Source organism: Pteropus alecto, unplaced genomic scaffold (genome assembly GCF_000325575.1).
Source record: "Pteropus alecto unplaced genomic scaffold, ASM32557v1 scaffold7, whole genome shotgun sequence".
Taxonomy (NCBI): domain Eukaryota; kingdom Metazoa; phylum Chordata; class Mammalia; order Chiroptera; family Pteropodidae; genus Pteropus; species Pteropus alecto.
In genome coordinates, this window is record NW_006494614.1 from 48,352,915 (window position 1) to 48,377,138 (window position 24,224).

Here is a 24,224-nt window from a genome sequence, read left to right on the forward strand (position 1 = left end):
ACTCTACTTTTTCTATCACTTCTACACTGAATCCATCAGCAAATCTTATCAACCTGACCAAAACATATCTACAATCCAATCACTTTTTATCACCTTTATTGCTACTACCTTGGTCCAAGCAACCAACAACTTTTATCTAGAATAGTGGTTTTCAATGTTTGGGGATGGGAAGGAGAGGTTATGCTCCCCAGAGGAAATGTGGCAATATCTAAAGAAATCTGTGTTGAAACAAATGGGGAGGTGCTATTGGTATGTAGTGGAAAGTGATCAAAGATGCTACTAAACATCCTACAATGCACAGGACAGCCCCTCACAACAAAGAATTATCTAGCCCAAAATATTAACAGTGCCACTGTGGAGATGTCCTGACTTAGAATAGTGTAATAGTCTCTTAACTGGTCCACTCTTGCCTCCCAAAATGATCTTTTTATAATATAAGTCTCAGATGACATCACTCCCTTCTGCTCAAAATCTTCCATTGGCTTCCCAAATCATTCAATGTAAAAGTTAAAGTCCTTACAAAGAGCTCCATGATCTTCCAAAGGCCATACGTGATCTTACCTCCTTCCTCCCTCCTTCCTCTCCCATCTCAACTCCATCTCACTCTGCTACATATCTGACCTGATTATTTCTCCCTCCTTCACTCACTCTGCTCCAGAAACTATGGTTTCCAACAACAGGCTATGTATACTCCACCTCTGAGCCTTTGTACTTATGGTCACTCTGCTTAAAAACACATTTTCCCTCAGCTATTCATATGACTTGCTCCCTAACTTCCTTCAAGTCTCTATTCAAATGACACTTTACCAGAGTTCTTACCTGACCACTCTTTATAAAATGATGAAAATCTCTCTCCATTCCATCTAAGCACTCTTTATTTCCCCCCGCCATACTTTATTTGTATCCACAGCACTTACCATCAATTGACATATTTATATACTTATTAGTTGACTCCCTCCAATAGAGCAGATGCTCCACAAGGGCAAAGACTTTGTCTTTATCTCCAGACCTCAGAACTATTCCTTGCATACGGTAGGTGATAGATAAGTAATAGCAGAATGAATGAATGGAGCTGGAAACACCAGTCAGGAAGAAACTACAGAGAACCTTGAAGGCCAGAAAAAAAAAAAACATGAATGCAATAAATGCAATGTTGGAATTGGCTTAAAGAAGTGATTGCTCATACAAATCCCCTTGTGCAGAGACAGTGGGGGAGGAGGAGAAGAGGGAAGGAGAGGAGGAAGGAGGTAGGAAGGGAAAGGAAGAGAGAAGGAGAAATGATGGATGCGGAATTCTATATTGTATCGATATATTATAATAATCAGGTGTCTAATAATGAAATGGAAAATCTTTAAATATTAACAACTCCAACCAACCTCTCAGCAGGGAGGATGCAGAAACAAACTACTCTCCAATAATTTTCTTCTCTGCTTGTCCTTTTGGACTCAGCTCAAATGTCACCCCCTCTACAAAGGCTTTCTAGAATGACTCCAACTTAGGGCCTTCAGAGCAATCTACCCTCATTTATTCCAATTTACTAAAAGTATTTTTTAATATATTGTTACAGACTGAATTGTGTCCCCCACAAACTCATGTTAAAGCCCTAACCCCTCTTTGTGACTGGTTTGGAGTTAAGTCTTTAAGGAGGTGATTCAGGTTAAATGAGATCATAAGGGAGGAGTCTTGATCCAACAGAAGTGCTGTCTTAATAAAAAAGAAGAGTCTCCAGGATCTCTCTCTGCCATGTGAGGACACGGTAAGAAGGTAGCAGTCTACAAACCAGGAATAATAGTGCCACTATTATTATAGCTCTCATCAGAAACCAAATCCTGCCACAACCTTGATGGTGGACTTCTCAGACTCCAGAACTGTGAGAAAACAAATTTATGTTGTTTAAGCCTTCCAATCTATAGTATTTTGTTATGGCGGCCCAAGCAGACGAAAGCATAATCTTTTCACCTGTAGACTAGAAAGGTACTATATCTCCTCATTTATTGCCATATTCTCAGCCCAGAATAAGGCAACTTTAATAAAACACAGGCACTATTACATATTTTTATAGAATAATACAAAGTACAATGACATTTTTAAAAGCCATATTAAAAATTCATTAAAGTCAAATGATTTTGAAATTCCTAACTCGTATCTATTCTTCCCTTCATCCTTGCTATATAAACTCTAAGTTTGTCCAGGAAGGTAATCAGACAACTATTCACTTTCCCAGCTTCCTTAAAGTTTGGTGTGCCCACGTGACACATTTCTAGCCAGTAAGTCATACAAGAAGCTTCTAAGAATTCTGGGGAAATAGCTGCTTTAATTATAAAATAGGACATAGGAGGAGTACTGGTTCTGCCTTTTCCCCTTTCTTCTTCCTCAAACATTCTTTCTAGAGTTGTAGTAGCCATCTTGTAACCATGAGGTCATAAACACAAGAGTTGAAAGCAAACACTCTAAGGCTGCAGAGTGGAAAAACAGAAAGAGCCTGGGTTCCAAATGGTATTGTGAGTAACTGAACCCATGCTAGCAACCAACTACTGCTCTCCGGACTTCTTAAGTGAAGAAAATTAATCTCTATATTTTAAGTCGTTAGGTTTTCTACTACTACAGCTGAAGTCATTCCTAATTGATACAAACAAGAAGCATATTAGAGAATCAAGAAGAGGATTCTTACTAGTCTGAAACATTAACTCCTTATCAGTCACTTGTCCCTAATCATAAATGAATCACTCTTATTAGCATGAGATTGGAGGTCTAGCAAATTAAGGCAATACAGAGTGGGTATGAAAGGAAAACTGGTCCTAGAAGCCAGGCAATCACTCTCTCTGATAAGTCCCTATTTTTATACAGAAAAACAGCATAACACTGCCTACTTCAAAAATGACCTCCAGGTTACTTACACATATAAAGACGTCTGTGCATGTGTGTGCATGTATGTGTGTCTGTGCACGTGCACACATGCACGCGTGTGTCTTAAGACGATGGTTATCATCAATAGGATACAGGTCATAAAGTAGAAGAAAATTACAACAAGTATAGGCATATGTTGGAGATACTGCAAGTTCAGTTCAAGACCACTGCAATAAAATGAGTATCACAAAAAAGTGGCCATAACCTTTTTGTTGGTGGAGGATCTTGCCTTCAATTTGTAAAAAAAACACAGTATCTGTGAAGCACAATGAAATGAGGTGCAGTAAAACGAGTTATGCCTGTACCAAAAATCCATGCTAGAGGTAGCTATTGCAATTCATATCCACATTTTGCTATGAGCATCCCAGAAGCCAAAACAAAATCAAAAGGAAGGAAGTGAAACTCAAACTAACCAACTCTCATTGATGAAAAAAATTTTTAATTGTCTTAAGAGACAACTATTATCAGTTAAAGCAAGGGTTGGAAAACTGTTTTCTGCAAAAAAAACAGATAAATATTTTAGGCTTTGCAAGCATTACCACTGCTGTTTCAACTACTCAATTCTGCCTATGTAGCATAAAAGCAGCCATAGACTATATGTAAATTAATAAGTATGGTTGTACTCCAATAAAACTTTCGATGGGCCAGATTTGTCACATAAGCTATAGTTTGCTGACCCCTACGTCAAAAAATTCTTGAACCAGATTCTAGGTGATTAAGCACAAAATGAATTTACTGAAATACTGAGTGTCGCCCAGCAGTTGTGAGAAGGCTGGAGAAACAGGTTTAAGACTATACTTCTAGACCAAAGATCAAAGCTACACTGAAGGAAGAGTTCAATAAGGAAACCACTGAAATTACTTCTGATCATTAGATGCTAGTATGGGCAGCACTGCCACTTGTGAGCCAAGAATTCAAACTTAGTGCAACAGCCAACTAGCACCAACACCATTTCAGCGCCAGGAACTCAACCATGCAAGTGATGCTGCTGTTAGCTCCCATTACTTCCTCCTGTCATTAAGTCCTAAATCCAAGTGTGGTGTGGACACATGATATTGGTGAAACCTAGGTCATTGTGCCCTAGAAGAAGAGAAGTTCGAGAAACAAATATCTAAATGTTTATCTCCTTTAGGGGATTGGATCTTTTCTCTCAAGGAGACTCACAAAATGGGGAAAACGAAATGCTGTGTAGTAAAAATAAATGACGTCTATTCATTTCGGTTACTTATATCTCTATCAGTTGTTTTTTAAAAATATTCCAGGCTAACATATCATCATCACTAACCATAACAAACTAAAAATGTTCTCATCATCTCCCCAAAAGGGAGGGGGGACAACCCAAAGTTTTATCAGTTACAACATCCAGGAATTAAATTCTAAGGAATTTATCTCTTATTTTTTGAGTGTTTTTAGTACCAGGTACTACTCTAAGCCTCCATGCCTTTGTTCCTCTGACTAGAAAAGCCTGATCTGTCATTATCCTTCTAGTTCAGTGTTATCTTCGCTAACTTGCCATCGCTGATGCAGTCCTGCCCAAAGGCTTGTGAAGGTCCTCCTCTAGGATCTTACAGCACCTCATGAAAACTCTTGTTACTTTATTTACCCCAGGTGTCTTATATCCCCAGCCAGACTATAAGTCCCTTTGGTTAGAGAATGCTTCATTCAATTCTGTTCCCTCAGTACTTAACCGAAGCCTAGTACATAGAAAGTTCCCAGCAATATCTACTGAATCCAAACAAATCTAAAAATAAAAACATCACATATCTTTTGGCATCCAATTCAGTCACCCGATTTCTTTGTCTTGCTCTGATTCCTTTTATACCCCCAGGATATAATATATGCTTGTTTTTTCCAAGGCTGCCTTAAATATCTCTCCTAAATATTGTGAATGCTGCAGCAGCACAAGTGGCTTAAAAAAAAAAGTGATTATAAGTTCTCTATAAACCCAGAAGTAGTTTGAAGGTCCACTGTGTCATCAAAGCAAAAGACCATTTTAATAGGCATATCTCTATTTTATGGACTCCTAAATTCAAAACACTTTAGATGAAGAATTTTTTTAATGAGCTCCCAATCCTTCTTGCCACTGAAATCTTTCTTCTCATTTCATTAAGCTTAGATTCCAACTATGGTGTTCCACTAGGTCAGCCAAGGTTTTAGAAAAGAAGTACCTTCTTTAAGATATGACAATCTCTAACAGTTACATAGTTCTTTACAATTAACAAAGCACAGTCATACTTATTATCCAATCTAATTCTTACATACAATCCTGTGAGATTTCTCCTCAGAAACAAAGCTCAGTCCCAAAGTCATCTCTCCTGGACTACTACCACCACCAGTGCCACCGTCCCCACTCTTCCCAACACACACATTTGCCATAGCTCTCCCCACATTTATAGATTATTTATTACCCACAATGAAGTATTGAGGAAAAGCACCTGGCCTAGCACAGCGTATAGCTAAGTAAATGCTGGATAATTATCTCCTGAATAAACAAAGTGAGTTAGGCAGAATAGTTGGCATTTTTATTTTAATAAAGTAGAAACCAGGATGACTTTCCCAAATTCTCTCAACTAAGACTATAATCAGGGCACTCTTGACTTTTATGAATGGATGCTTTTTATCACACTACCCTCTCCTAGGACTAGACAGTGTACAAAAGGAATCCTGACTAAGACTCAAGTCCCTGGTCCTGACAAGCCACTTCACTTCTCTGAGCATCAGTCTCCTCATATGTCAAATGGGAACAATCATACTATCTTTCCCTCTCTGAACATACTGAAAATTACCTAAGATTATGTGAGCAGAGTGGCTTGAGAAGTATGAAATGATATACTACGCTAGAGACAATGCTTAAGTTGATGACTCCCGCTGTCAGTGACAAAGTCAAAACCAGAGTTTGCCCTAGGAGAATCAAATTTATACTAATCACTCTAAAAAATCAGCTTTATTATCCTTATTTTGCAGGTGAGAAAAAATGAGGCACAGAGCTTTTAACACTTGCCCAAGACTGCAAACCTAGTAAATACTAGCGCTGGGAGTAGAATTCAGCTCCATTACATCCTAAAGATCTTCCCATGCTGCTCCCCCAACATTACAGAATAAAAGCCTTTGTTCCTCTTTAATTTCAATTATCGCTAGGCAGATGGAACAGTGCTAATCTTCTATTGTGTCTCAGCCCAAATCAAACTAAGGATTAACCTTATAGGTAAGCACAGCATAACTGCCATTCCTGCAGTGCCACACCTCAGTATGATGAACTAAAAATTGAATATGTACATTAGAAAATGTTCTGACCTCAATTTTGAAATTATTTTACTAGACTGAAAATCTGACGAGAAAAGCAAAAGGATTTTTTTTTGGTCCATTTTGTTTTGTTGTTGTTGTCGTTGATCATTCGCTATGATTATGAAAGATGGAAAAGAGCCTAGGCTTTGAAAGCAGACAGTTCAAACTTAGGGTAGAAAAGAAAAGCCTAGACAAAGTCCTGGAAGAGGGAATAAGCAGAAAAAGAGAATCAAAATGTGACTACCGCTGGAGCAAGGTGGTAGTGAGACCTAAGAAAATACAGTCCCCTAACCTTCTCTTCCTCCCTAAACATCCCCACATCCTACAAGGAACCTAACCTGTAATGCTTCTTTTCTCTCTACAGTACCTGAAAGTACAGGTTAATAAGTCATTGAGAAAGTCTAAAACCCTCCTTTGCTGATACATCAGCCTAAATGCCTCTCCGGAGACAGATTGAATGGCAGATAGGCTGTCAGAAGACTCATCATTACACTGTCCTTCACACAGTCTGGGGCAAGTTTTTTTGGTAGAGTGATGTAGCTGCTATTACTTGCAGCTTAAAATACCAATAAACCTATAGCCAGGAATTCTTTTATTTGAGATGAGAGTGTAGAAAAAAATTTTAAGGACATATTTGGAATTTGCAAAAGAGGAAGCAATACAAATATATAATTTTTTCAGAAAGTGCTCTGTCACAGGACACACATCTGGCACAGCAGTGCCATTGTCCAAACCTTTTCCTGTAGTCAGAGCCTTTTAGACTTCAGCAGAGCCTGCAAACTGACTTCAAATGAGAGCAACAGACTAGCAATCCAGAATTCATTCCCTCCACAAGTTCCATCAGTCTCCCCTGAGTGTCTACTAGATGCAATACCATGTGTTAGGTGCAGTCATGGAGGAGCCAATGAACCAGGGACTACAGGTAAGAGTTAATCATGAAAACAGGAAGAATGAAATAAGTACTCCATTATAAGTAAGAAAAAAAAGGATTAATTTTGACTACGGAGGTCAGAGAGGCTTCACCAGGTAATCCTCTCTTCTAATAGATGCCCTGCTCACTGCACTCAGACTGACAGCCCATACCAAATAGCTAAACTATGACTCCAAGGGATTTTGTCAAGAGTAAATAAAGGAGTTGGCTAAGATAGGTAGAGGAGAAGGCAAAAGCAAAAACCTGTAAGAGTAAATGTACTAGGGTATATCTAAGAAATGGCCACTGACCAGGGATGGAGTTCAAGATACACAGAGGAATTCACTGCAGCAATATTTACAATAGCCAAGATATGGAAGCAACCTAAGTGCCCATCAACAGACGAGTGGATAAAGATGTGGTACAAATATACAAGGGAATATTACTCAGCCATAAAAAAAGAATGAAATCTTACCATTTGCAACAATATAGATGGACTTAGTGGGTATTATGCTAAGTGAAATAAGTCAGAGAAAGACAGATATCATATGATTTCACTTCTATGTGGAACCTGAAGAACAAAATAAACCAATAAACAAAACAGAAACAAACATAGATACAGAGAACAAACTGATGGTTGCCAGATGGTAGGGAGGTTGGGGGACAGGATGAAAGGATTACGATGTACAAATTGGTAGTTACAAAATAGTCACAGGGATGTAAAGTACAGCATAGGGAATATAGTCAATAATATTGTAATAACTATATATGTTGCCAGGTGAGTACCAGACTTATCAGGGGATTACTTCACAAATTTTATAAATATCTAACCGCTATGTTGTACATCTGAAACTAAAATTGAATGTCAACTATAATTGAAAAATTAAAAAAATAAAAAAATAGAACCATAAAAAAAGTGCCATAAATAGTAGGGGCTTAAAACATACCTATAATTTAGCTACATTTCTGCTACATTGTTTGTAACATTTTGCTATTATTTGTATTATTTTACATGTTCATTATCTGTAACACTTACAACAATAATTTGCATTATTTTTTATATTTGCATTGTTTGCTACATTATTTACATTATTTTTGCTAAATTTTATGCAACTCGACCTCTTGCAAATAACTCATGTGTATACACAGTTTTACCTAGGATATATCATTTATACCTCATATCAACCCTGAGAGATTATGCAATAACAGGGGTAGTCTCTTTTCAATTTGACAGATGAGGCAACTGAAACATGAACAGAATGAGTTGACATGCCCAATGTTTAATGTTAGTTGAGCTCTGAAACACACAATCCCAACTTCCTCTCCAGGGTCCTTTCCCACCCCCTGAAGAGCTACGTGCTGCTGAAGGAAATGGCCTTTCTCAAGGGTTATCCCCTTTCACCAAAATGTGGAAAAATATGGAATGATATAATCTCTCTGAGATAAGAGTGCAATTAAGGCCAATTAAGAAAGAGTAAAGCATCTTTTTCCCACTCAGAACCAGAACGAGAAGAGTCACCTAACTACCTAGCCACTTGGAACTTATCTAAACAACTAAGTGAAGAAAGCCCCACAAAAGAGAAGTAATTTCACAAAATGTTGTAACTAGAAGAGATTTTAAACACTATCAAGTCCAAGTTTCCCATGTACAGATGGTGAAACAGACATGGAAAAGGGAAAGGACATACCTGAGGTCACAAAGAGTTAAATATACCAACCAGATAATCACTGAATGGCCTGAAAATAAGATCATTCTAGAGTTAATTTTGGTAACTATTTATCACACCTCAACACAAGACACTCTTTATCACACTCTTGTGTTTGCGACTTTAAGTAGGTGATTTTTATGGTAAATTATATCTCAATAAAGCCATAATACACACACACTGTGCACGCACACACACACACAATGGCAGTGGCAAGAGCACCCACTGTTCCTAAGAGTCAGACCTAGGTTTAAATCTTGGTTCTACTACTCACTACCTGCATGATCATGATTTCTCACTAAGCTTTATTTTCTTTATCTGCTAAATTAGGACAATAATAGTAATCACTATAAGATGGCTGGAAAATGAGATAAGAAAATAGACATGAAAGTGCCTTGCATACAGCTGGTTTCCCAAGGCACTTATTTTCTCTTGGTAGACATTTCTTGTCACTAGTTTTATTGACCAAAATAAATGAAAAAAGGAGTGAAGAACATTGTTCTCTAATTTAAGTAGCTTTGTGGCTTTTCCCCACAAGTTAAAAGAAAAATGAGCAGACTCCAAAATTTTAAATGAAGAGTTTGAAAGCTCTAAAGCAGCAGTCCTCAAGCTTCTGGCACCAGGGACCTGTGCTCCTATAAAAATCTAATGCCCAGTGATCTGAGGTGGAGCTGAGGCAGTGATTCTAGTGCTGGGAATGGCTGCAAATACAGATGAAGCTTGGCTCACTCGCCAGCTGCTCACCTCCTGCTGTGAGGCCCTGTTCCTAACAGGCCACTGACCAATACGGTCCAAGGCCTGGAGGTTGGGGACTGCTGCTCTAAGTATATGAACACAAGCATTCAGTATGCAGTCCTGAATAAAGAAAGGGTATAAGTAGATACCCTAATTGCCTTCTTCTCCTAGAATACAAACTTACTTTCTATTTCAATCCGTATGCCCTGACCACCACCATATCGCCACTAAAATAGGAAGTAGTTGTTCACAATAGATAACAGGATTCCAGTTCTAGGATAGCAAGGAGAATGAAATGAGGTTTCCCTGGTTCTCAGTAGCTACTTAACCTATAGTTGGAGGCCACACAAGGACATTACTGGTGGGTAACCAAAAATGGGAAGGAGAAAAGAACAGCTGTTTAATACTTTCATTTATAGAAGGGAAAACTGAGGAATCTGCCTAAAGCCATACAGCAAGATCATATAGTAGTCCCAATCATATGGTAAGTAAATAGCAAGCAGCGCCAAGAATTCTGGGCTTGAGGATAGGAAAAATCAGATCTAGTTCCAAAATTGCTACCAAATTGCTGTCTAATCTTGAATAAATCGATCTCTCAGTCCTACTCCTATATGATTCAGAAATTTCACAAGTAAAAGTAACCACTACACGCAAGTCACTGTAGTGAGATATTGTGGTAAACAAACCAGAGGATCTGTTTACACATAAGTCTACACTTACGGAGCTTATTGGAGAGAAGTCAAATATTAAAAAAATAAACAAGCCAATTATAACAATTAACTTGTGATACACAGCCAGTGTCAATCAGAAAGAAGCAGGTAGGACAGCACCATATGCAGGAGAAAAGCTCACCAGCAAACTTTAGATAACCAGTCAGGAGGAGCTCTTCCCTCCATCAACAAATAGGGGCTCAGTATTTCTTTGCTGCACATTGTCACCTGAACTGGCCTACTGCTTTGTGTGGCTAGAAGCATCATGGTCAACCACAAAATACTAAAACATATATACAAGAAATGCCAGTCACCAGTTTCTGCCCCTTTCTCTGAGTTTCAGTGTCTTTTGGGTAAACAATGAGGATACATGTTTCCCCCACTATTTGAAAGGTAACCATGAAACCTTTCACAAGCTGAAATGGCATAAAGCAAAGAAGCAATTACCTTATGACAGATCTTGCTAACGGATGCACATAACATATTAAGGTAAAGCACAAATGCTCACAGACACAGTTCAAAGTTATGGTGGCCTGATGCTGAGATGCTGAGTGTAGGAAAGCAGTCTGGTGGTACCAATCTCACTGCTTGGGGTACAGGCTGCCTCTATAAACACTCGCTGCAAAACAAATGCTCAACACTATTCTCTCTTTTCATCTTTTTCAAAAAAGCAAAAATCCTCTTCAGATTTCTTTTGGTTAGCAAAAACAGGTACTAATGTTGGTCTTCTGTAAAAGTGAAGTGGTAAAAAGCACACTTTCGAAAAGTGGGGGATACCCTTAATGCTACCTACTTCACAGTATTGTTCTGAATATAAAATGGGAAAAAGTACTCTGAAAACTAATCTATTCTAGTGCATCCCCACTGCTCACTACAGGGTAGGCACACTACAGCATCCCCATCTGTAAAACGGCGATAACATCTATACCCACCTCACAGAGTGATTGTGAGGATTAAATGAGATAACATATAGGTAAGGGTGCCTAGCAGAGTCCTTGACACATAGCAACTCATAAAAAACACTAGCTGCTATAAATTCACTTAACCTTTTCCACTCAGTTTCCTCATTTGTAAAACAGAGACAATAACAGTACATAACTCATAGGATTAAATAAGGCTTAGAACAGTGTCTGGCACATAATAAGTGCTATCTAAGTATGAAATTACGTGTTTTTTTTTATCTTTTAGCTATCCCTACAAGTGCATGTATATAGACCACTGATTCCCAATCAGGGTTGATTTTTGTGCCTTAGGGGACAAAAATGTCCAGAGACATTTTTGATTGTCACTAATGTGGTGATGGGGGGTAGAAGTTACTGGCATCTATTGGGTAGAAGACAAGTATGCTGTGCTAAACATTTTACAATACACAAAACAGCCTCCTACCCCCCAATATGGAATTGTACAATCCAAAATACTGATAGTGTCGAGGGTGAGAGACTAACGTGGACTAAACAAATCAAACACAAATTCTCCCTTCCTCCTCCTCTGAACTCCTAGAGTATTTTATTTGGATCTCTCTTCTAGACTTTATTAAACAGGTATAAAAGTTTTAGTCCTGAAACAGGTTTTAGAGAGTCCTTTAACAAAGCCTAAAATGGGCAAGCAGTTTACAAAAGAACAGAGATTCAGTAGGAAAGTCAGAACGGGAACCCAGGTCTCCTGATTCCCAGACTGGTGCTACTTCGACAGCTAACTCAGATATTTTGCAAGTACTTTTTCTTTCACTTCTCTATTCCTTCTCTGCCTCTCCCTCTTCTTCTCTTCCTCCCTCCTTCCCAGGTCTAGAAATAACACCTACTTCCCTTCTAGCATCATCAGAACTCAGAGACGGGCTGACCTTTCTCTCCATCCTCCCAGTTGTCTACCTTCTCAAGGACCTGCCCTCTGGAGTTCCAATCTGGGCTTTGGACCAGAGGCCAAGAACTTTTGCTATTTACCTTGCTTGAGGTCCTTTCTTGCACGGGCTAAGCTGAGCTGCTTCTGTCGCTGTTCTGCTTGAAAGTATTACTTAGGTTAGACAAACCTGGATTAATTCTCTTTCCTTGTCTATGGGGAACAACAACAAAAAAAAAACTCATCCGAGAGGGGCCAAAGGCAAGTTGTAACAGCTTATGCTGGACTTTCTCCCCAGGAAGTGGTTTTGAATATACTGTGGGTATGGTGGTAAGAGAAAACAGGGAGAAATGATAAACAAGAGAAAAAGACACCGAGAGATTACAGAATAGTCAGCCATATACAGGAGATCTCAAACACTTTCCACATCAGCTCTTACCAGTACATAAAGGACAAATGCTTGCCTCCTCAAAAAAGTTTCCCATGACCAATTCAGAGCATGAAAATATTATACAACTATTCATTATGTGCCGGCCGTTTACTTTTCACAACCTGAGATAATTATTACTCCTATTTCAGAGATGAAAAAAATGAGGACGAGAAGTTAAGTAACTTGCCTTATTGCCTTAGCCAGTAAGTAGCAGAGCTGCAATTTATACCTAGCTCTTCAGATACCAGAAAACTAAGCTCTCAACTACTTTACTTAATTTTCTCAAGGCAATTTCCCCTTTTCTGAATCTATGTTACATTTACTGTCTGTATCATATATTAAACAATTAATGTCAGGCTGCCTTCTCTTAGTTACATGTACATCAGATTTGTTCCAGACCCTGCGCTAGGTTTTATGAAAAAAAGATATAAATAGTAGGTAATCTCTTCCCTAAAGCAGGGTTTCTCAAACTGTTCTGACTACAACCAACAGTAAGAAGGCAATTTATATGGAGACCCAGTGTACATGTACGCAGACACTCATCTATAAATATAAAACCGAAACAAAGGTTTCACAAAACAATCCTTGCTTCTTCCATATACAATGTATTGTAATATTTTCTCTGATGTATTCTATTTGACTTTTTTTAAATGCTGGTCGAACTTACTAATCAAATCCACAACCCATGCATTATGACTTACAGTTTGAAAAAAACACTGCCCTTGAGAGACCTGAGGTTAAAGGGGGAGATAAGACATGAGTAACAATAAAAATAATTACAATAACAGTAGCAACATTTCAGGAACTCTTATTTGTGTCTAGCATTACATGAATTATCTGGAGTCAAGATTCAACCCAGGTCTGCCTATTTGAATCCAATGTCCATATTCTTTTCACCATACCATACTGTCTGTGTAGCACGAGAAGTTCTATAATGAGGAACGTTCCAAAAAGGACAGAAGTGTGGGAGAAGACACAGTAAGAAAGCTTCACGAAAGTGAAGATTTCTGAGTTCTGTCCTAAAATAGGAATTTTCAAAAATTTGGTACATGAGCTCCTACATGTAACCTATAAATATTGTGAATGGAACCCTTTATCTTCTCCTGTTATGTTGAAAAAGAGCTTGGTATTTTTAGACAAAACAGAATGATATTTTTAGATGGAGATCTATGTCATTTTTAACTGATGCTGTCTCTCCTAATAGAAATCTCAAGGTACAAAAACCACATGGCACTTACAAAAAGTTTTAGAGTTTGGTAACAGCTTCTCTAGAAGAGCTGTCTATAGAAAGACATCCAAGAGACCAGGAGACCAGGGCCTTGAACCCCGTTCTGTCACAGAATTTCTGTGTGATTTTGGGAAGGTGTCTTTATCTCTCTGAGCCTCAGTTACTAATCTATAAAATGATGATGAAAACAGACTATATGATCAGCAAGTTTCTTTCTGGTACTAAAAAATTCTCATAATAAATTCTAATGATTTTAATAAATTCAGCAAGTCCATGAAAGAGAATAGTTTTAATAAAAACCACTCATCCACAAAGACATGAGGATGAATTTGAGGCTCCAGAATTGATATCCGGGGCCTGTGTTGCCTTATCTTAGCTAGAGGTGGAATAGAAGATGTACACCCAATGGCCTGATATACACTATTTCATCTGCCTAATCCTGTTTCCTCACGTGAGAGGCCAGTGATTAGAGGTCATAGAGGAGCAGATTTTAGTTTTAAGAGCCAAAGTTAAACCGTGAAAATGACTGCCTGTAGCAGTGGAGAGCTCTCCATCATGGAAGTATGCAAGCAGATATTAGAGAAATACTAGGCAGGAACTTTGCATAAGGAATTCAAACCTAGGGTAAAGGCTGCCCTTCAGGGGAACTTTCAGTTCTAAAATTCTGCAATTCTTTCTTCACACAAAAACAAAAAGAATAGCTATTAGTAAATTTTGGAGGGGGGAAAAATACCTAAGGAATTTTCTGATTTTTTTTTTTTCTATTCTCCTTCTCTCCTTCTTCCCATATTTCCATTCCAGTACACTAGGTTATTCACCCCCAGAGACATCATAGTTAGACATGCCTACCCTTTTCAGGATTTGTTTTTAATTTATGAAGACGAAAGGAGCAGTTGTCAAGGAAAGAACCACCAAGTATATCTGCAGGGGCTCAAGACTACTTCTCAGAAAAGTGACAAGTTATTAGATTGGTTCTGCTCAGCCATTTCCAAACTCAAGATAGCCACTGGTTTCTCTGGGCATACAGATTAATGGCCCTCAAAGCATAAAGGTAGGAATCCAGTATGGATAGCTAATCCAGCCCCAGCCACCAAGATTAGTCTAAGAGACTCGTGTCATTGAGGAATCGGGTATTCTAAACTGAGTCCCTGCTGCCTCCACTCCATGACCATGTGCCATTCACTGTTGCACTCTAAACCTAAACAATTCCACTTGTAAAATATACCAATTATAGAATCAATATATAAGATAAGATGAGCTATAAAATTTCTTCCAGTATTGGTTTTGTTACTCTTAATATAAAGTGGTGTTCCTATAATTTAATTACTAAATTCTTAAAAATGTAAGTTTGAAAATAATAACATGTAAATAGTTAGCATCTAGTAAGCACATATAATGGGGCAGGTGCAGTACTTTACATGCTTATCTCCTTTAATCTTCACAATAATCCTATTTTACATATAAAGAAACAAAAAGTTTAAGAAATTTGCCCAGTTTCACACAGGTAAGGAGGAGAGCTGGAACTTTAACCAGAGCTACTGATTCTAAGTCAAGTCGTCTTTCCACTAAACCATTCATTTCTAGGCTTCTATTCCAAACAGAATATTTACCTGGAGTGTAAGAGAACAGAGAGTAGGGAAAAGATGGCTAAAGATTAACTTCAATTATCTGGCAAAGATCTGCTTTCTACAGCCAACAGGGAAATAACAAAAAGTATTAGAGCTGCCAAAAGACAAGATGTTTGAATCAAGATGAATTCCTCCCACCTCTACCCACTCCATTAGATAGATGGCCTTGGCAACTAACAATAGGTGAAGAAAAGTACGTTACATCTAAATAATCCAAAGGATGCAGAGGCCAATTTAGAAAACCAGCCCTTGTCACCTCCTGCTGATTCACCCAGCCTCCTCCTTTCACAGAAAGCCTGTTCCATGACCTCTGCCTCTCCAAGAAAGGCCTTCACCCCTCCATATCTAGATCCTGATTCCTGAAGAAGCTACACCACCTTTGAGATGGGGAGATACAGTCATCAGCAACAAATATCTATCTCTCCCAATACTGGCTTAAAAAAGTAAATCTAAAGAGGAAAGGGTGAGATGAAAGTCTAGATTTCCTAGGAGACATCTAGGTCCATCACTTTGCTGTTCTATCTGTAGAAATGTAGAAAAGGGATACTCCAGCACTTTTAAGGCTTGCCCAGTGGCATCAGAAAAACCAACCTTTTTCTTTACACAGAGAAGTCCTTTGAGATCACTCTATCTAGTGGTTTTTAAACATTTTTTTAAAACCTCTTGACTTCTTTTTCCAATCAAATCTTACAAAAACACCAATATTTAAACAGATAAAAAGTAGAGAGCTGCTCAGGCTGAAAAGGAGGTTAGAGAATTTCCACTTCCTCAACCTCTTTCCACCTCCCAATCTCACCCCAGTAGCCTGTATTGCACTTCAAAATCCTGAGACTCTAGTTTAATACCTCCAAGTTATACTTAAGGAAACAGGTCCAGAAAGAGAACATGACTTTGTCAAGATGACAGAGTCAATTAGTGCCAAAAGTGGAAATCAAATTCAGATGTACTGACTTAAAGGGCAGTCACCTTCCCATCTCATCACACTACTATATTCCTTTGAGATAATCATGTGAAAATAAATGTGAGTTTTTAAAAGCACTATGTGCTAGAGGCATGTACAGTCCCCTCAGCTAACTTTCTCTTCAGGTAAAAGAATCAAAATACTCAGACTTCCAAGGACAATTTCACCAGATAGCATTCAATGGCAAAAAAAATCCTCTCATGCTCCTAATCCCTCAATAGAATGTCTGAATGTAAAAACAGGCATGATTATGTTATCAACTTAGATTGACAGCAGATAGATAAGATGCAGACAGTTTCTGAATGGTTCCCCTGCATCCTGAGAAACCATCTCTTAAGGACATATGAGAATTCTGATATCCATCATGCCTGGAACATGGAACAGAATCTGAACCCGTGTCTTAAGATTAACTCCTTAATAAATGATATGTATAGCTTGGGCCTCAAAGTTTCTCTGCAACTGCGGTAGCCAGCCTCCAAGACAGTATCCACTGTTCCCTGCCTCCTGGTATTTGCATCCTTGTGAATCTTTTTCCACATGGTAGAAAGGTCGATCTGTGTGACCAAAAGAACACAGAAGTAATGGTATGTCATTTTTGAAATTAGACTATAAAAGACACTGAAGCTTCTGTTTGCTTGCTCTCTTCTCTCTCAGATCACTCACTCTAGGGAAGCCAGTGGACATGTTGCGAACTGCTCTATGGAGAGGCCATGTAGCAGGGAACGGAAGCCTTCAGTCTACAGCCAGCAAGAAACTGAGGCTGGTCAACAACCAGATAAATAAAGGGGAGCCTTCAAGCCCAGCTGAGCCTCCAGACGATTGCAGCTGCGGGCAACAGCTTGACTATAACCTTATCAGAGACACTGAGCCAGAACTACTCAGCATGGTCATTCTAAGATTCCTGACACTCAGAAACTGCGTGAGATAATAAACGTTTATTTTTTTAAGCTGCTAAGTTTGCAGGCAATTTATTTATGTAGTTATTGAACCACAAAATTAAGGTTTTCTGGGTTTACATCAGAAAGCCCCTGTTATGAAACCAAAAGTCCAGCTGAAACAAAACCCATGGCCTCAAGGGCTGGGGCTTCCCCTTAAACAATAACTGTCGCCATTGCTTATTCATTAGGTGACTAGTTGCAAGTCACTTCATCTCTCTTAGCTGTGGTTTTCTTGTTGAATATATATATTTTCCTTGCAGATTATCATGAGGATTAAATAAGAACAGTTTGTAAAAGTATCTTTAAAACCATATAGAACTAGACAAAGTTATTATAATGAAGACTCTGGAAGGTACCCAACCAAGCCCACTCCCAACAGCCACCAAAAGGAGATGACTCTGCTCAGTGAAGTCAAGTGGAAAGGCCTCTACTATGTCACTTATCCAACTGTTTTAAAAGTATCCCTTCCATCACTACCCCTCATAATAACAATAAGCAACAATTACCAGTGTTTGATATACGAAGCATAGTGCCAAGTATTTTTACATTATTTTCTCATTTAATACTCTATTTAACATACAGGGACACTGAAATTTAGAGGCTAAAATGATTTGGTTAGAAATGGAGCCAGGATTGAACCTCATATCCATGCAACTCCATGTTCTTCCCACTAAACCAATATGCTATTCACTACACCAAGGAGCCTGAAAGTATCCAATGCAGATGGCATCCAGGCATAATTAACAAAAGGCTGGATAAATAAATAAGAAGGAAGAAAAATCACTTTTCAAGTTCATAGGGAGATGATTAAAAGATTCAGAAGATGTAGGTTCTGGATCTATCTAGGACATCAAGTAGTTTTAACACCCTGGGCAAGTTAACTATCAGTGAATTAAAAAAAACAAAAACAAAAACAAAAAACTCCTCACATTTATACAGTACTTTGGAATCTACAAAGCATTCTGAAGTATCTGCAAATATTTGATTTTCACAGCAACCTTGAAAGGTAGTTTTAATTATCTCCATTCTATAAATGAGAAAACTGAGAGTCAAAAAGAATTCCAGTGACTTGCCCATAGTTATTAAGCAGCTGGTACATCCTAAAAGAATATACCTAGATTTCTTTATTCTCAGAGGTACCTGAGACTCAAAAGTTTTAGGGAATGCCCAAAGGTCACAGCAAGGAGAGATCCCGTTTCTTTCTTATTCACCTTAACCCTGTGAGCTACAATCAGGTATGCAAATTGGAGAGCTTTTAAAAAACAGTGATGCCAGTTTTTTAAAACCTACCTCTACTCCCCGAATTTAATTTATTTGGTCCAGGGTAGGAGCTAGGTATCAACATATTTTTAAGCTTTCCAGGAGTGGCCATGCTTGTGAACTATTACCCTAACCCCAGGAGGCCACAGATTAAGTAATATTATGACCCACCCTCATCTTCTAATGTAAAATTCTCTGAGTGAAGTCATCTGTTTTTTGGTAAACATATCACAGCTACAAACCAAATATCTTCTATTATTATAAATGACTATGTTAGTCAAAATAATTTAATTTCTGTTACCTAAGAATAAATTTTTATGCACCATGCAATCAATATCTAAATGGTCAAGATAGGATATGTGGCATTCAGCAACAAAATTACTTATAGAAAAAGAAAAGCAACACATAATAGTATACTGTGAACAAAAACAACAAAAAATTTGAAACAACTAAAAAAAATGAAATAATCTATTTTCTCTAACTGTCCTTCCTTGGGGATCTCAGAATTCCTTAGTTCCATTAAGATGAACTTAATCTGGAGTGTCTTCTTATGAGAGTTGCAAAGACTTGTCTCACAATCTCTCTACTTTTCTCTAATTCAAATCTTACCTGACCCAGTTCTTTCTCTAACCATCAAGCCCCCTGTTATGGGTTTGAATTGTATCTCCACGCCCCCCACCTCCCCACCCCCCCACCCCCCCTGCAAAAAAGGATATGTGTCAAAGTCGTAACTCTCAGTACCTCAGAATGTGACTTTATTTGGAAATAAGGTCTTTCAGAGGCAAATTAAAATGAGGTTATTCGGGCGGGCCTTAATCCAATATGACTGGTGACCTTATATAAAAGAGGAAATTAGGACACAAGACAAACACAGATCAAAGACTGTGAAGAGACACAGGGAGAAGGTATCCATCTACAAGCCTAAGAACACAATACCTGAGGCTCCAGGAGAGAGGCCTGGAACAGATTCTTCCCTTGTGCCTTAAAAGGGGCATGGCCCTGCTGACAGCTTAATTTCAGATTTCTGACCCCTAGAACTGTGAGACTATAATTTTGTGTTGTTCTAAGCCAACCAGTTTGTGGTAGTTTTTACAGCAGCCCTAGAAAACTAATCATCCACCTCTCTCTAAACTCTTAAAGTGTACTCAGTTTATTTAGTAGAAGTGCTCGATTTTTTAGCATGTACATCCTACATTCCTAATGAAATCAAACTTCTCAAGGATAGAAACACCATTTTATACTTATTTTGTGTCATCGACGAGAAAGACTGACCTCAAAAAAGGTATTCAGGAAACATTTAATCACTTGATCACTTTCTGAAAAATGTTCAAACCACTGTTGTTTTAGAATTTCATATCCAGAAAAATCTCTTTTCCTACTTCTATAATTCTGGCAAATTGAAGTTAGCTATTTTAAAATCGACATTCTTCTTCATGAGCTTTTTATATAGAAAATACCATATAGTCTCTGGTACCTATAAATGAAAAATTCACAAAATCATAGATTCATGGACTGCTAGAAACTGGGGGAGAGCTTGCAGACCACCTAGCACAATCCTGAAGTGATATCGCCTATAATTCACATGATAAAATTTGTCTTTTATAGTAAATACCATGTTCTCCCTTGTCTATTGTATTAGTTATTGGTTTACAAGGCCTTCTCACCACCCCACCCGCCACTAGGCTAGAAACACATCAAGGGTTGAGCTTCTCATTCATCCCAGAGCTCATCACAGTTCATAGTACACACTCAAATGACAGTTCCTAAAGGGTGTTCTCTTTCTTTGCTACTAGTCTATGAGCTTTTCCAAGAGAGTAAATGGATCTTACTCATCTTTGTATACTTAGAGTCTAACACAGTATGTAGCATATAATAAATACAATTTTTTATATATATATATTTTATTTATTTAGGCGAGGCAACCCTTGGTTGACTTCACAGATTGCAAGGACCTTGTCAGCTTACAATCCCTTATTTTTTACGCCTACAGCACCTGGTCTCCCATCCAAGTACTAATCAGGCCCAACCCTGCTTAGCTTCCGCGATCAGCCGGGATCAGGCTTGTTCAGGGTGGCATGGCCATAGACGGATAAATACAGTAATATTTGTTGTTCGTACAATAAAAATGTTTTACTCACCCTCTGTGCCAGGCTGTTCTGGCCATGCTTAATAATAAGTTCAGACCCTCAACAATCAAAAAACAAAAATTAGCAAAGTCAAAATAGAGCCAACTTTTAGTCCAAAAGGAAAAATATATTAGTGAGATACTTCAAGAGAATTAAATGTTAAAATACCTTAAATAGGTTAAGTCCTAAAGACCCAACGGCTGCCTGGGATGACAGAAAGTGGAGAAACCAAACAGTTCTCGCAGAAATTCACTCAGGCAGGTCTCAAAAGGGTAGACATAGTTTTCTGCTTAAGTGACATATATCTATTATCACTACCAAAACCTCAAACAAATGAAGAACTACAATCTGGCAACATATCTTGTTGCTCCAGGTCCTCACTACTAAAAAGAGAAGCCCAAGCCAGCATCTGAAAAACACTAACTCAGACTTCCAAGGAACTTTTCATTTCTCAATAGACTCCAAAGACTTCCTAAAGAAGGAGTCTTCTAGTTCAGGGGTCCCCAACTCCCAGGCCATGGACCAGTACCAGTCCGTGGCCTGTTAGAAACCGAGCCACACAGAAGGAGGTGAGGTGAGCAGCGGGTGAGTGAGTTGAGTGAAGCTTCATCTGTATTTGCAGCCACTTCCCAGCACTAGCATCGCCACCTCAGCTCCATCTCAGATCATCAGGCATTAGATTCTCATAGGAGCACCAGTCTCTGGTGCCAAAAAGGTTGGGGACCACTGCTATAGGTGGTGCTGAAGCCCAGAGAAAGAGCAGAGCAACCTTGAAAGACATCAACATATTTCAAACTGATGAACTCCTTCCTGATCATTTTTCTACATTCAAATGTCACCTCCTAAAGAGTCTTTATTGCCTCTTCTCCCTTCCCCCTTCTTGCTTGGATAATATTCTATTCAATATGTATTCTATTCTATTATACATTCACAGAAAATTATAATAATTCTAGTACCCCTCTCTCCTGTTAGAGCAGACAATAATCACAACTGCCAACAGCAAAAAGCTGTTCTTTCCTATGCTAAGACTTATCTCAAGTACCCTGGCTTGTCTTAATCCCAGGAGGAAAAGTAAAAAGGATAAAATGTTTTCAAATAGCTGTCCGTTTACCGTGTATTGTCTAAGAGCCATGGATTTGCACACTCTGATTCCTCTTTCAAGTATCGTGCTCTGGTTGGTGCGGGAGGCAGATACACACAAGACTTCAAAACACTCAATCCTGTTCATTCGAGTCTTAGGCCTTAGTCTTCCCAAATAAGGACTAGAAGTTAGCATTAAAGGACCAGTGTTCTTCAGGAATCAGGGAAACTTCAGACTCCTTAGAAAAGTGAGGGTAGAAGGAACTTAGAGAGCTTCCTCATTTTCCAGAGAGGAAAACTGAGGCCCAAAAAGGGGAAAGGATTTTATCAAGGTCTGCTAAAAGCAAACTTATGTTTTGGTTCCTTAATTCATTGCAATTTCTGATGTATCTTTTCTCTTTTTTAAAAAAAAAAATTCTATCTCATAAACAAGGTTTAGGGAGGTTAACCTGTCCAAAGTTATATACCCAGCAAATAATGAAGCCAAGCTCTGAACCAAGGACATCTCCTGGGAAGGTCTATCCTCTTATTTACTCACATGAAGAAATTTTTGCAACTTCAGATATAAATAAAACTTTACTTTCTATTCCTTTAACTTCTTTTGAAGTTTGCTTCTGGTTGAAGTTTGCAGATTAAAAACACATTTACCTATGTTCCTACCCAAAATCGCACTAAAATGACACTAAAGGTATAAAAAAGGTATAAACCTCAACAAAGAAGAGACTGTGTGAGTGATCATATATGAGAGATTTCAATAAATTTTGAGACTATTAATAGTGAATAGAGGATCTGTGACTAAAAAAAGGAAAGGCAAAATAAACTGTAACCTAGAACCCTGTGTGGTCCCTGGGCAGCAGATGTTTGCTACCTGGCATTAGATTCTCATAGGAGCACCAGTCCCCTGGAAAGAATCACTGGATTAAAACACATAAAGGAACAGGTCTAGGGAGTATAAATCACTTGCCCCAAATTACATAGGGCCAACAAGAGCCTGAAGCCTGGTCTTCCTATTTCTGTTCCCTTTCTGTAACACATTTGCTATTAGTTGACTTAAGAAAATATAAGATGACTCAATAACCTACGTCACAAAAACAAGGAGACAGAGTTGTTTCCCAAGTTCTACTTTTTGGCCTTCTTTATCAACTCCAAAAAAGTCCTTAGTGTTTAGTCTCTGCCTGGTGAGAGCTTACGCTGTTCAAATAATTGGGGAAAGAACCCCATATTCCAATTATCTGATTCTGGAGCTCTGAAAAAGTAGGTTACCAGCACCTGACAAAAATATGACAAACCTTGGAAGTGAAAATTTTCAGAAGCACTAACACTGTTTCAGGTCAAAGCTGAGCTCATCCACCTTGCCTGGGATAGTGTGAGAAGCAGCTTTTCATCCTTTTTTTAGAACAGAACATGCCTAAAGGTAGGTGTTGTTACATCTGCTAACCAGCTGAAACAGATTCATTTTTAAATGACAAATTATAGGACTGCCTAAAGTACCTTAAATTAAGGCAATAATGACTCTACGGCCATTTCTTAATATACGGCAATTATGTGGGTACCACAGCTATTCACACCCTATTCCTATTTAAACTCTTGTCCACCACGGAATTAAACAGATCTCAATTTGTGTTTTTTTGATGTACACTGAATTAGAGTTAGAATACTAGTTTTAAATACAGCTCAAGCTTTGGAATCAGCAAACATATTTGAATCCCATTCCTCTGAGATACCAGCTGTGAGGTCGTAAATACGCCACTGAATCACTCTGGGCCTCAATTATTTTACATGTAAAATGGGCATAATACCTATATGAAAGACTCATTATAAAGATTAAGTCAGAGTACCTATAAGGCAACTCACACAACACTAAGGCACTCAATAAATGTTAGTTCCCTCTTTTATTGATCGCCTGGTGTAAGCCAGGTACTTCCAACCTTGGAAGGGCTAATTGTTTTTGAAGAAGTGTTTAGGGAGGAGCACAGTAGAAACAAGTATAATAAATATTTTGATAGCCATTAGAACCAACTACCACATAAACACTGAAAAGAGGATATTAATTCTGTCTGGAACAGGAGGCGAGTGTCAGGGAAGGTATCAGAGACAGACATGTTTGAACTGGACCTTGAAGGTTGTTGAGCAGAAATACAGAAAGCAAAGGAAAACATCTTAAAGAAAACTATGGGAAACAAGTTAGGGAGACATCAAAGAGATGTATGGCATAAAAAGAGTAGAGTATAGCCCCGGTAAAAAATAAATAAAAGAGATACATGGCTTATTTAAGCAACAGTGAGAAAACTTAAAAAGAGTAGAATTGAATGGAGTAGTACACAGGGCTAGAAGATAAGCATAAAGAAGAGCCTACCTATAGGAATATTTATGAAGAAAAAAGTAATGAGGCAAAGAAAGGCAAGTAATCATCTGAGAAACTACTGAAGAAAATATTTACTAGAGAAGAACAGAAATAAAATCACCATTGTAATTATCAAGAAT